The sequence below is a fragment of the Phascolarctos cinereus genome, unplaced genomic scaffold, assembly GCF_003287225.1.
Source record: "Phascolarctos cinereus isolate Bilbo 61053 unplaced genomic scaffold, phaCin_HiC Scaffold_5;HRSCAF=322, whole genome shotgun sequence".
NCBI lineage: Eukaryota > Metazoa > Chordata > Mammalia > Diprotodontia > Phascolarctidae > Phascolarctos > Phascolarctos cinereus.
In genome coordinates, this window is record NW_027555958.1 from 56,654,887 (window position 1) to 56,667,320 (window position 12,434).

General features: G+C 42.7%; 1 long non-coding RNA gene across 1 annotated transcript; it reads left to right on the forward strand.

Moving 5' to 3' along the window:
- The first annotated feature begins 560 nt into the window (after window positions 1–560).
- On the forward strand, window positions 561–1,937 carry LOC144454117 (uncharacterized). Its single transcript, XR_013487489.1, has 3 exons — window positions 561–689; window positions 927–1,019; window positions 1,493–1,937. It is a non-coding gene; the product is annotated as an uncharacterized LOC144454117 (long non-coding RNA).
- Window positions 1,938–12,434: the final 10,497 nt, after the last annotated feature.

Consider the following 12,434-nt stretch of genomic DNA (forward strand, 5'->3'; position numbering starts at 1 on the left):
AATTCAGCATCCTCACCTGTAAAATGGGGAATTAGAATACTTGCACCAGTTAATTTGTGAGAAAAGAGCCTTGTTGGGGGCAGCTGGGTGGCACAGGGGGCCTCAGACTAAACACTTGACACTTACTGTGTGACCCTGGGCAAGTCACTTAACCCCAATTGCCTAAAAAAGAAAAAAAAAAAGGAGAAAAGAGCCTTGCCAATTCTTAACAGGCTATAGCAACAGGAATTACTGCTTCTGGAGAAATTGTTGTTATGACAGGTGAATCGCAAAACATTAGACCAGGGAAATCCCCATGAAGCCAGTCCATTAGGCAGATTTTTCAAGGGCAGAGGCTGCTGGATCTCCCTTCCTACACAGAAAAGTACAAAAAGTACCCGTAATGTGGCGGGGGAGACACCAGTTGCCCCTGTGGGAGTAAGCCCCTGTTGGGGTGGGCCCTAAATTCTCATGGAAGAACAGTCACCTCTTCTTTTCAGGCGTCTCTCAGGGCCAGGGAGAGCTCGTTCCTGTAGACGGCTCGGCTCGCCCTGTTCCATTTTCAGCATCTTAAAGGAGGGGGCAGTCGAGCTGGCCTCGGGACAGATCCGCTGCCAAGTTCTCTGGGTAACGGCCTTGCAGAGGCCTTTAGAAAGAACACTTCAAGCCTGAGAAGTCAGAACTTGTAAACAAAGGACGATGGCAGTCAGGTGACTTCTCCGCCTGAGCCTTCTTAGACAGCCAGGCTTTTGTAGTTCCCGAGGGGGCCTCCCCATCGCCTGAGTCAGATGGGGTGGGACGGACCACAGCTCCAGTTCACCTTTGCGTGTTGCCCGCCTCCTAGCTCCCCTGCGCTCCCGCCCGCCCTCCAACCCACTCAGATGCTGTCAGCCTCCTCGGCCAACTTGCTCTTTTTAATATCTATTTTTCTCCCTCTCTTCTCTCAGGGCAGCCAGCTCCTCTGCTATTTACCTCTAAACACACCCAGAGATCATCAGAGCCCGGGCCTGGGGAAGTTTTGTGACTCATTTGTTACTTAGGTATTTCGGGTTTGTTGCTGTTCGGTAGTCTAGCTCTGGAAGAGCGATGCTGAGCCAAAACAAAAAAGGAGAGGGGAGGGCTGGGGGAGGGGGTTGTAGGTGGGAGGGGGAGGGCTAATCCCAGCTATGGAAAAACACCGCGGAGGTACTGCTGTCAAAGCTGCGACCCAGGGAGTGCGGGGGTTCCAAAAGCAACGGGGAAGAGGAAATAATCCCCTTATTAGAACATCAGCGAGGGCCCCCGCACGTAAACGGCTCAGCCTTCTTCCTCAGCTGAAAGGCGGCTTCCAGGAATCCAATTGGATTGTGGCTGTGGGGGAATATTTGGGAGCCGCAGCTGAACCCAACCTGTGCCTATCTGGAAGGCCAAGGTCAGGTGGAAGGGTGTGTAGTTTGGGGATGAATTGGGGATGGTCCATCCAAAACAACGGAGACCTTTTGCATCTTTCTTAATTCTGCCCTTCCCCAAACAGCTGCCTTTCATGGGATTCATCATATCATAGCATCAGAGTTCTGGAGCTGGAAGGGACCTCGGAGGCTATCTAAATCAACTCCCTTCACTTTACAGAAGAAAAAAGTGAAGCTTCAGGGAGGCTGTGATTTGCCCACTTGCAGGTGGGGTCAGAGGGAGTGTGCTCTTCTCACTGTAGCACCCTTTGCCAGTATCCCCCTGTAGATATCACCTAGGTTGGGTGCTTTGGGGAGGGGCGGCAAGCTTTGTAGGTCAGCCTACTGACTCTCTTGGGAGGCTTCTTGGAAGAAATTTGTACAATGTGACACAATACAGTATTGTAACAAACATTTATTAGACGCCTCATGTGTGCCCAGCACAGTATTAAGTGATGAGGGTAGGGGAATATAAAGTTTAGATAACTTTAAAGTTTAGACATAGTCCTTGACCTCAAGGAATGTACAGACGTGCAGAGGATCAGACACCAACCTGGAGAATACAACATACAATAATGCACCAAGCACATCAGAGAGTTTCAAAACAAAGTGCTCTGTGATATCTGAAGGAGAAGATGTAGTAGGAAAAACCCTGACCTTGGAACTAGATCGGGATTTACTAGCCCTGGAACTGTGGGCAAGTCACTTTGCTTCTCTGAGACTATGTTGCCTCGTCTGCAGAATGGGGAGAGTAACACCAATACCATCCACCTTCCTAGGCTCTTTACTGTGAGGAAAGCACTAAACCTAAAAGCATTAAGTAAATGGGAGTGATTATTATATTTGAGAGAAGACCAATTATCGGCAGCCAACTGCCTTGCCCCGCCCCAATACTCCTCCCCCGTTCCTTTGAAAGGTATATGATGCTTGACTCTAGTTCCATTAGGGCGGGGCCCCTGTGTTATCTAAACTTTTAATTTCCTTTAGTTCCTAACACATAGCAAGTGTCTGCAGAATTGCATTGAATTTTTGAACAGTAACCTCTATTTCTTTTACTGAATTTTAAAAACAAAACAATGATCACTGCCTGTGACATTTGTAGGTCACTCTCTAGGTCTGGGCTTGTTTTCCAGAGGCTATTTTATTTCCTCCTAAATATCAGTCATTCAGAAAATACTTATTGGACAACTACTATGTGGAAAGCTGCTAGGCAGCGTGTGTGTGTGTGTGTGTGTGTGTGTGTGTGTGTGTGTGTGTGTGTGTGTGCGTGCGCGAGCAACTGAATAAAACATAGTCTTTGACCACACACAACTTACTTGTAATTTACTTAGGAGCTAGGACATGAACCAATACGGCTACGTTACAAAGGAATATAAGAAGGATCATATGATTGTTAGTCAGTGCTACTGCAGTTTAGGTGGAGGAAAGATCACTTCCAGTTTCAGGAGTCAGCCTTCTTCCTGGAGTAGAAAAGTATTTGAGGCGGGTCTCAAAGAATGGGTAGGATTTTGGTTCAGGATCAGTTGAGTGGATTTTTTAAAAAAATTTAAGCCTAAAAGGCAAACCAGGGTCAAATTAGGCACCAACTGATGCTCCTATAAGCATCAGTCACTGCCTAATCTAACAGTGAAAAGATTCTAAAGGGTCTATATCAACTTCTGTTTTTTTAACATGTGCCATCCTCTAAAACAGGTTATGGTAGTATTAGTTGGTTGTTTACGCTCAGATTCTTCAATAACGAATTCTATTTTTATATATATGTAATGTGTTATATAATTATGTTATATTAAAAATTATATATACCAGGAGTAATCAAGGGAGCTTTACCACCACCCCATATCTACTAGACTGGGAACTTCCCTTGCAGGTGGGTATGTGTGCTTTGGTTCAGAGAGGAAGGCCACATTCTCTGGCCACTTGCTAAAGAATAGGCATGACCAGCAACTCTTGGTTGGTCTTCATATCTTCCCATGCCTGGGTCAGTGTCTAAGGAGGACTGGTGACTGACACAGGAGATCAAGGAGAGGCAGTTTTTGGTTTCTTTTGTTTTTAGAATTCTGCCAGCTCCCCCTTTGAGTAGGGGAGAGGAGGACATTTCTTTCCCTTCCTTTCCCCTACAGATGCAATGTGGTTGAACACGGGTGCCTTTGGGAACCTGAAATGGGACTTCACATCCTTGGCTGTCTCTTCTTTTTATATCTCTTTCCCTGAATAGAGGTGATCAAACGGTAATGTTGAGAGAGACCTTCTCAGCCTTCCAACTTGCATGAAGTTCACAGGAGAGCTGTTGATTGTTGTCCTTTATTCTGGAATAGGACCAAAATGTCATCACTATGTTGGAGTCAAGGTACAGTGTGTCAGACTGTGGTTGATCAGACCAATACGAGCTTGGAAGGCTGTACTGGTCAGGCACAAATAGTCTATGTGAACATTTGGAGTGGAGATATCTCTAAATTTGTACACTTCATGGTTCTTTTGAGCTACTAAAACTCTGCCTTGCTCATAGAGCACAGTGCCTTCTTTGATGCAGGCACCAGATGCTGGGCAGTCCTTTGCCAGCATCTCCGATATCACAAATCAATTCCAAAGTTCTCCAGGGAGACCTTGAAAGTGTCTTTGTATCACTTCTTCTGACCACCATGTGAGTGCCTGCCTTCTCTATAGAATAGTCTTTTAGGCATATGTACATTTGGCATTCAAATAACATAGCTAGCCCATTGGAGTTGCACTCTGCAGTTTAGCTCAAGAAAGGACCTCAGCATCCTTCAGAATCTTTTTGAGACAGTTCAAATGGAAGTGATTCCATTTCCTGGCATGGTACTCATACACTGTTCAGGTTTTAAAGGCATACAACAATGAGGTCAGCACCAACAGCTCTGTAGACCTTCAGTTTGGTAGACAGCCTAATCCCTCTTCACTCCCACACTTTCCTTTGGAGCCTCCCAAACACTGAGCTAGCTCTGGCAATGTGTGCATCAACATCATCATTATGTGTACGTCCCTGGAAAGTATGCTGTCAAGGCAAGTGACCATATCCACAGTATTCAAAATGTCTCCATTTGCTGTAACCAATATTTCCACATATGGATGGTGTGGGGCTGGCTGGTGGAAAACCTGTGTTTTCTTGGTGTTAACTATTAGGCCAAAAAATCAGCACAAGCAGCAGAGAACTGATCTGTATTTTGTTGCATCTCAACTTCAGAGGCTGTATTGGGTGCACTATCATCTTCCAACAAAAAAAATCACGCACCAACTCTTCCTCCACTTTAGTCTTGGCTTTCAGCCTTTACAAGTTAAATAATTTACCACCAGTGTGATAGCTGACCTTCATACCATTTTCATCCCCATTGAAGGCATCTGATAACATTGCTGAAAAAAAAAACATGCTAAAAAGCATGGGAGCAAGCATATAGCTTTGCTTCACTCAGTTGGTGATAATAATGTTGAAAGATGGATCTTTTCAGCCTTCCCACTTGCACAAAATTCACAAGAGAGCCTAGAAAGAGATTAGAAGCTATCTTTTCTTACTCCTTATAGTCCATTAAGTGGGAGGCTCATCATATCTCAGACACTAAACTTATTTAGCACATTCCATATCCCCCACTTCTGCCCTACAGAGACAGGCAAGAGTCAACCAGAAACCTCTGGTCATTCATGTCATTTAGTAACCATAACAAATATCTTTCCCAAACAGTGCTTAAGTGTACATGCTTAGCTCTATGGGAGAGTGCCTCTCTTGATGATACCATATCTATCTATCTATCTATCTATCTATCTATCTATCTATCTATCTATCTATCTATCTATCTATCTTTATATGTGGCTATACATATTTATCTATATGACCACATACACGTACACTCACATTCATACACACATATATCGAGTTTGGAGTGTGTATATATAGACATAGAGTATACTTCTATCTGTAACTCTTTATCTATCTATATACTCTATCTAAACTTGATCTAAATCAGCTGGATAGTAGTACGTAGCCTAATTTCTGAAAGACCAGCCTTCCTTAGATGTGATTAACTGGGAACAAAGGTCAATATGTATATTTATTAAATGTTCATAGGATTTAGAAGGGAAAGGGCCTAGTTCCACTTGTTTATTTTATTTTTAAAAATTCAATTTCATTTATGTTCTCTCTCTCCCACCCTCCTTCAACTCCCTCATTGCATAAATATGGAAACTGAGACCAATAGAGGTTAGGGGATTTGCCTAAAGTCACACATGTAGCAAATAGTGGAGCAAGAAAAAAGTCTCTGCTTCTCTGATGCTGTAGACTGTGCTCTTTCCCCCGCAAGAATACTTGCAGTCTTCTTCCAACCAGAAACAACACCTGAAACTTAGTAACTCCTAATTTCCCTTGTCCTGCTCCTTGTTTTTTGCCTTGTAACTAAATGTAACTGGTCTGCATCAGACCTGGGGCTTTAGGTTTCGTTGCTTGACTTTGGGTACATTCAGCCACCTTGAAGGAATTTGTCCCTTCTGTCTCTCTGTCTCTCGCTCCCCCAAATTTAAATGGAATACCATAGGGTTTTAAAAACACATTATAAAGTGCTTTCCTAACATGGCTCAAGAGTATTTATTAAGTACTGATAAAGAGCAAATTAATATCAGCTCTCCTATTAAAAAACTAGGTTAATCAAAGAAAACAAGGAAGCCAAGTTGGAAGGGAAAGGATGGGGAAGCAGTGGCATCGTGATCATCTAATTTAGGACTTCTCTTTTTTGTGTCATGGACTCTGGCAGTCTGGGCAAGCCTAAATAAAATAAAATACATAGGATTACAAAGGAAACCAATTATATTAAAATGTTATCAAAATATTTTTAAATAAGTTCACAGACTCCAGGTTAAAAACCTCTGAATTTTAGGGATACTTGGGGTTGAATGAAATAATTCACTGAATAACTGGGACCAGCTGCTTTTGTCCTTTCTGCTTTACTTAGAGAAAACAGCAAATCAACTTCCTATCTATCCTTATGTTCCCATGACATAAGAAAAATCCAGCCAAAAGCAAGACTGTTGATACTTTCTTTTGTAACTACTTGCTGTACAGTTACAGCCCCAGGAGAGAGAATTTTGTCTGACCATCAATTTTTATCCACTTCCTTTAGGCATCATAAAGGGACCAGAGGCTGAGCTGGGTTTTTTTTCCTTGTGGCAGAAGCTGCTGCTACCACTAGTAAATAATGCTGCACTGGATGCTCTCAAGTTATAAATTGTCCCTTTTTAATAAATGAAGCCTCCTGAAGTGGGATGGGACCAGTAATGGCCTCTTCCAGGCCTCTCAGGTGCTCTTTCGTATCGTAAGACAGTCATTTACTGAAGAGGGCCCTAATGGTCTGAAAAAAATTAATTCACCTGTCAAAGTATTTCATTTATAAAGCAGAAACAACTTCTATGTTCACTGTGTACACTTACTTATCTATCTTATCTTTAGGGCAGGGCTCCTCTAGGGAACCACTGGGCACATACCCAGTTTGCAAGTTATACAAACCTCCAATAACCTATGGAGTGGCTTGTGATTTTCTAGAAGGATTACTGGTTGGGAAGAAGGGAGACCATAGGTTCTCTCTTGTACCAGAGCACTCGGTTGGGAACTTTTTTTTTAACCACCTCACTACAGCCCCCCTCTCCCCTGCCCAATCACATTTTATTTTTTATTATGTTTGTTTGTATACTGACTGATCGACATGGCCTATCTATCCCATTAGATCATAAGCTCTTTGAGGGTTTTGTATGAGCTCTTTGTAACCTTGGTGCCTTGGAGAGAGTAAATGCTTAATATATCTATTGTTAAATTGAATGGAAGCTGGATGATTACTTGTAAAATGGACCATAGGAAGGACTCACACTTTGGGCAGAGATTGACTTAGGTGACCTTTGTGGTCCCATCTGACCCTGCAATTCTCTATTGCTTATGAGTCAGCGCCTTAACCAGGGCTGTGTCTCAGAGTGCTGAATTTAGAGAATGCAAACAACATTTGTAACCTTGCCACACTGTACCAAGGAAAAGAGCAAAGTACTGACTTAGCAAGATTAATTAATCAAAATAGGAAGGGACCAAATGGTTGGCTGGGGAAGTTCCTCCCCATACCCTGCCCTGTTCCCAATCTTCTTCAGTGAAGCGTCATGCTTTTGCTTCATTCTTTGGCCCAGAGTCAGTTGGTGATACCTCCCTTGTTACAGCTGCAGCAGTGGTCTGTGTCCTTGGAATTTGGAGCCTGGAATTCGAGGCCTCTGCTCTGGTGGCAGCTTCATTGTCACATGACATTTCTTCCCTCTTGCATTTTTCTCTTGTTGTTAAGCTCTTCTAGGGTGGGGTGGATCTGAGTCCTCTTCACATCCCCCATTGCAGTGCCTCATTGCCCTGTGTCTTATTGTGACAGCCTGGGATTCCAAGGGGAAAAACTCAGGAACAGGGACCTGACCTTGGACTGAGTAATCTTAAAGTTGATAGGACAGTTTTACGTGGGATCACAGATTTAGAGCTGGAAGAGTCCTTAGAGATTAGTGAGTGCATTTCACTTGATTGAAGAGGAAACTGGGGCCCAAAGAGTAATGGCTTGTCCAGAGTCATCCTGGAAGTAAATTATGGTCTCAGATTTAATCGCAGGTCCTCTCTTCCAAATCCGACATTCATCCCATCATTCTATTCTTCTTCTCCATTTCCCTTGATAGTCCTTCAGATATTAATTCCCAAAAACAAATGATTAGAAACCCTCTAAGTCTCAATTAATTTCCATTTCCAATATAGCTGTTTAGAACTCACATAAACAGGAAATGCCTTGGGAAGCGCTAATGAGAACTTATTTTTCATATCTTTTGAACCTTTAAAAACCTAAGCAGTTGAGTTGACATTTGTTCAACAATACAGCTAATGAGTTTGAGCTTCACCCTGAAGGCGCTGACTTTATATGACAGGCATTGGCGTGCCCTGTGCTGCCTAACAGGTGCTTACATATTGCAGAATTAATCTATAACTCATTTTGCCTTGTAAAATGCTTGTCCCAATCAAGGGAGTTGTAAGTTAAACAGTGCGTATTTGCTGTCATGGAAAAGGAAAGTATTTACCCAGTCCTAAATCAATATTTAGACACCGTTCTGCTTGGGTGGAAAATTTAGCACTGGGCAGGAGGAGGACAGTGTTAGAACAGAAGATTAGGGAGATGGTGGTTTAATGATATCAGGAAAATGCTGGGTTTCAGGATGACTCAGTTCTAAATCTGATATTGCTATGTGCTTTGGGCCTATACTATCCCAATACCAATAACCTGTTCCTCCCTGTGTCCTGCCTACCTTGTCCATTTTGTCTAGAAATTTAGTTCCTTCAGTAGTATTTCCACTTAACTGGTCAGAGTCCAAAGATCTCACATGTAGAGTACCAACAGCTAAGTAAATGTTTGTAAGCTGCCTGAAACCTGTGATTCTTAGCATCTTTATCCTCTTCCTTCACTCTGCAAAATTTGAAAGGAGGTACACAGGACAGAAGGTTATTTTGTATTGTTTCACGGGTTGCCATGCCAAATATTTCATCTCTGAGTGATCAATCTGGTGGCAAAGAGCCTATCCTTACTTAAGTTGATTCTTAGAAAGCAGACACAGTTGCCAGCTGCAAGGACTAAGCTTGATTCCATTCTAGCCTGGTAGAAGCTTCTAGAGTCTTGTGTTCCTCTGACAGAGGCACAGGGTGGGTCACCTCCACAATATGATGAGATGTTGGAGTAGGACTTGGTGGAGATGTGGCTGGCAGTGTCTGATAAATTAAAGCATAAAGTTGGAGAGGTTATTTTATCCATTCCTCAGTTTCTATGGTGGTAGTCTCATCCCCCTCTCCTTTTAATCAATAAACTCCCATAACTTCCTATCACCTCTAGGATATAATATGTTATATAATATAAAATATCATATCATAATATCACATATTATATACTCTCTTCCCTTCTCCTCCTTGTTGTTCCTCACCCATGACACTCTATCTCTAGACTCTGGGCATTTTCTCTGGCTGGCCCCCATGCCTGGAATTCTCTCCCTCCTCATCTCTCTCCTGGCTTCTCTGGCTTCCTTCAGGTCCAATTCCACCTCCCACAGGAAGCCTTTTCTTGCCCCTCTTAATTCATGTGCCTTCCCTCTGTTGATTTTCTCCAACTTATTCTATTGTCTATATGTTGTCTTCCACATTAGACTGTGAGCTCCTTGTGGGCAGGGATCATCTCTTGCCTTTATTTGTGTCTTCAGTGCCTGGCACATGGTAGGTGCTTAATAAATGTTTATTGACCAACTGACTGCCCTATGAGTTTCCATAGAGCTTTGTGTTTCTCAGTGCACTTTCCGCATTCTATGTTATTGTTTTATAGGCGTTTGTGTACATGTCTTATCATCCCCACCTGCAGAGGTAAGTTTCCAGTGTCCAGGAATGGTTTCTTCTTTAAATCTCCATGACAATTAGCAGAATAAATAATAATAATAATAATAATAATAATAATATTTTTCTGACTTTTTAATGTTTATGAAGTGCTTTATTTATATGATCTTGCTTGATCAGCACAACACTTTGAGGTTAATAGTACAGGTACTATTTCCCCACTTCACAAATGAGGAAACAGCAGCTTAGAGATGTGAAGGGATGTTTTTGTATGTGCCAGATCTGGGATTTAAACCTAGCTTATCCTTATTTCAAATCTAGTATTTTCTACTGGACCTTGCATGTAGAAGGTACTCTGTGAGTGGACAGCAACTTGATGACCATCTTCTTTATTCTTTAGTCTCTCATGCAACATCCATCATATGTCTTAAAGGGTCTCCCTAGTCAGGAAGTTTGTTCCTGCCCAATATAAGTTAGTTTCACTTTTTGTCCTGACTTCTAGCATTTCCACAGCAATCCTGGGGCACAGAAGAATAGAATCTTTGAGTTGGAAGGGGCCTTATATACCATTTGATTCAGACCCCTGATTTCATAGATGAAGAAACTGAGGCCCAGAAATGGAACTTGACTTGCCCAAGGTCACACAATCAGTTAGTAGGAGAACCAGAATGAGAACCCGAGTATTTGACTCCTGATTCAGGTTGGGAACTACTGGGGTAGTGGTTACAGACCCTGGGAGGCCACAGAGTCATTGCAAAAGTCCAAGGGGTCACTATGATAAATAAGCAAATGTATCTTCTGTAGACTGATTAACAATATGCCACACACAAGTGTATGTGGGTACTATTGTGATGAATAAAAATAATTTTAAAGGGTTCCTAAAGTATTTTCTCAATTGGTACTACTTATAATACCACTATCATGTGGGTGTTTGTAAAGTTTTTTGGCATTAAAAATAGTCCTGATGCTAAAAGGGGTTAGAAACTTCTGTACTATATAGCCCACTATCTCTCAGGAGCAGGTTAAGATGGCACAAGTGTTTTTATGCCCTTCTTATAGATGAGAAAATGGAGGCTCTGTGTGGATAATGGATTTTTCTCGCAATCACAGTTAATAAGCCAAGAATTGAACTCTTTTGACTCTAAGCCCTCCTATTCTTTACTATGTATGTAGAGACTATTATTTTACCTCCTCCTTTGCCTTCTCTTCACCAGTGTAAGTAGTATGTTACCTTCATTTTCAAAGCTGCTGAACTATCCTTAGAAGGACATGCATAGGGCCAGCCTTGCAATCAAGTAGAGCAGGCAGCCATGTGTATGGTATAATTTGAAGAGTATCCAGAAGACCTAATCTCCTAAAATATCTCCCAGCTATCACTTACTACAGCGCAAATTCTGCCATTAGAGAGTCATTCTTTTGGGACTTCAAAACGTTCAGAATTTAAAGCCCTTAGTAGTAATGACATGACAATGAACTGAGACTAAGATGAGAAGTTTGGGGTAGGAGGAAGGTCAGTCAGTCAATAATAATTTATTAAGTGCCTACTATGTGCCAATCATTGGGCTAAGTGCTAGGGATAAAAAGAAAAGCAAAAGACAATCCGTGTCCTTAAAGGCACTTATATAGGCTAATAGGGGAAGCACTTTACAAAAGGAAACAGAAAACAGAAAAGTGGGGGGGGGGTAGAAAGGGTGGAGAAGGTACAGAGGACCAGAAATGGAAAACAAAGAAATTGTTGAGTTGGGCTCCAGAAACGGGAAATGAAGAGAAAGTTAATTTGGCTTGAACCTTAAATGGTGGTTCTGGGAGTAGAGCTCTCCTCCTTCCAATGGGGGGAGGGAAGGATCCTCCAGGGCACAGGGTCCTGATGAGGTAGGAGTTCCAGGGCTGAAATGATCTTGCAGAGTGAAGAGATCCCTGGGGCAAGACCCTGAGAATGGGAAATGAAGACGTTGAGAGGAGGTACTCCAGGTTTACCCACATGGAGAGATCACTGAAAAAAAGAAGACAAGAGAAAGCCAGATCATGACTAGGAAGTCCCTCTCTATTCATTACATTGAATGGAGAGGCAGAATCTCAGAATTTTTTCCTATTTCAATCTCAAGAGCAAATTGAAGGAGGGGGTGGGCATCCAGTCTGCTAGGCTCATAAACTGCTTATTTACAGCTCTGCTCTCTCACATGGCTTTTTTCCCCTGAGTGAGCCCATGTTCCCCAAGAGCTAGAAAAATGGTGGTGGTCAAAGACCGGACTCTCAATGAGAAGGGGTAAGAATGATTCTCAGTGATGCTCTGTCAGTTCAGTTACCTTTCTTTTCCTTTCCTTCCCTCCCCCTGAACTACATCACCTTGCACCCTGGAATAAATCTGACCTGGAGAGCAGATATGGGAGCTTGCTGTGAGTATGTTGCTACGGACATCTTGTCCTGGGCACTGGTCACACATCCCTATCAACTGTCATGGAGTTTGTTACCTTCTAGCAATTTGGAATGGGTGTGGGGGGATCCTAACGACTTGCCTCTCAACTCTGCTCCAGACAGAAAGTGGGACTGGACGGAGGAGGCAATTTTCTGTTGTTCACTGGGCAGGCTCTCCTCAGTTCAAAACTAGGCTGTTGGGGGGGGACACCTTCACTGTCCCTCAGATCTGGTCTAGA